The sequence below is a fragment of the Rhamphochromis longiceps genome, linkage group LG13, assembly GCF_057381845.1.
Source record: "Rhamphochromis longiceps isolate RC_006_pf linkage group LG13, R_longiceps_female_GT1.1, whole genome shotgun sequence".
Lineage (NCBI taxonomy): Eukaryota > Metazoa > Chordata > Actinopteri > Cichliformes > Cichlidae > Rhamphochromis > Rhamphochromis longiceps.
Genome location: NC_140569.1, coordinates 23715203 through 23717731, shown reverse-complemented (window position 1 = coordinate 23717731; position 2529 = coordinate 23715203).

Below are 2529 nucleotides of genomic sequence, written 5' to 3'. Positions count from 1 at the left end.
CTACACAAGTTCAGCAACGAGGGAGTGTCCAAGCCTGCAAACTTCATATTCATGAGCGCTAAGCCCGGCCCCATATTTCTCTCTCTCTCTCTCTCTCTCTCTCTCTCTCTCTCTCTCTCTCTCTCTCTCTCTCTCTCTCTCTCTCTAACGCGCGCGCATTATTATGAGGATAACCATAAGGACTCTTTGGCAGTGCTGTGGTGGAAAAATAAAAGTGGAAATAATCTATGACCCGAAGTCATTTTGATACTCATAAGTCAGCACAAGCCACAAACATAAACGAATTATACCTTAAGACACGCATCATGTTCCACCTCCCCACTTCTAGATAGATTTTATCTGTTTTTAAACGATTGTTATTATTTAAACGCTACTCTCACCACAGTGTATACTCTTATTTTACCTCATAAAGATTTATGTCAGCTTAAAAGATGGACAGAGCGAGTTCGGCTGGGTTTTACCCCCCTCCCCTTCAATATTTGAAGCAATAAGGAACATACTAAATCATCTGGGCTGCAAAATGGGCTCGCATCAAGGCCAGTGCTGAGTCAAGGGCAGATTCCAAATGCATGGTATGTCAGAGAAGCCTTGGATAAAGAGCATAAAATTCCACAGTAGGAAAAAAAAGAAGCTCAATCTCTTCGCCTTTTTTAAGCACACTTTATGGGCAGAAATACTTAATTGTCTGACATTTTAAACAACCTAAAAGTGGCAGCTTGATAGTATTAGGAGTATATGCAACAGTGCCCCCAGAGTGGAAGACATGCCATAAGAAATGTAACTTACATTTTAAAGCTGTTTCCAATCTGCTTCTATAGCCAAGCATAATATCGAGATGGGAAACCCCGCTGTCTAGATTTAGAGCTTCAAGGTTCAAAATCACTGATAGTTTGCTGAAAGATGTTATTACCACACTGTCCTTTTGGTGTCAAAGGGCAATGTGTCCCAGGTGTATCTCTGCCAGAAGGTAATCCGTAAACCGGATAGGTGAGTGCCTTACGTACACATGTACACATGTGGATATGAGAGGATGGAAACCACCCACCCCCTCCCCTCCCTGCCCCTGTGGTTAGTGATTTGTGTGGACCAATTACACAGGTCACTCAATGGGTCAGAATCAAAGAAACACACAAAACTGGCAAAGTGAGGAGCATCATCAATCAGTAACTATGTAATACTTCACCATCTCACTTTATAGCTGTTTGTGAGCCTATCGCATGTCTCAGATGTATCCATTTGTATCTGATAAGCAGAAAGGTCATGGGTTTTCTCAAACCCCACAAGTAACCGAGGTGCAGTGAGACATGTAGCTTATCTGATATTTTGTCGAGATGTGTTATGACACAGGGTTGGTGCATGGTAGCACTGTAAGTAGCGGTAGCCCTTTAATGTATTTGAAAAGGGAGGCATGTGTGAGCGTGCAAAATAATTGAACCACCGCTTATTTCTTTATATAGAAAAATGGGAAACAGGTGCAGTGATTTATTGAAATATGTGCATGCATGAATGGATGTGCATGATTAGTCAATATAAGTATGTAGCAGTCATACCAAATATTGCAATAGTCACTATATTTCAAGTATGACCACCTTTATTCTTCAGCACAGTCTGAACTCTCTTAGTCAAACTTTCATGTCATTTCTTTAAGTAGTCTTCAGGAATAATTCTCCACCTGAAGGACATTGCCTTTGAGGACAGGCGTAGATCCCATTCCGAAGCCGCAGGGAAACTCATCCAAAGAAGAGCTTTGAATGTCTTTCAGTGACATTCAAAGCTCTTCTTTGGATGTCGGCTGTCTTTAATATTCATCTCTCTAAAGATGATCCCACATTGCTTCAGTAATGTAGAGGTCTGGGCTCTGGGGAGGCCAGTCCATGACTAATAGTGTTCCACTGTGTGTTTCTCTATCCAAGTGTGCTTTTACTGCACTGGCAGTGTTTTGGGGATTATTGTCCTGCTGAAAAATGAAGCTGCTTCCAATCAGATTCTTTCCAGGTGGTATTAAATGGTGGTTCAAAATCTGATGGCACTTTTCTGAGTTCATAATTCCATCAATTTTGATAAGATGACAGAGCCTCCGTTGTGTTTTACTGTTGTACCTCTCTCCAGACCACCTCTGAACATACTGATGTTGGATGAACCAAAAAAATTCCAATTTGGATTAATCACTCCATAAGTCCACAAGAACTGGACTGAAAATCAGTCCAGTCCTTGTGTAATCTTGCAAACCTCAGCCTTTTCTCTTGTTTCCCTTTCTTGGGAATGGCTTCTTGACTGGCGTTTTCCCACTGAAACCATTTCTGATGAGGCTTTGTTGAACAGTAGATGGATCAGTTGAAGGGCCAGATACATATCTCGGGTCCTGTGTCAGTGTATGTTTTCACCTTATGTTTCTTTGGGAATCAATTCTTGGTCTAAAAAATGCTATTTTGAGCCTGTCAAACTGTTATCTTTGGCATTTTTATGGCGATTCAACTAAAGAAATTTGAGCAAATGATGTATTTTTGCTACAGGCTCTTAGTAACAAAG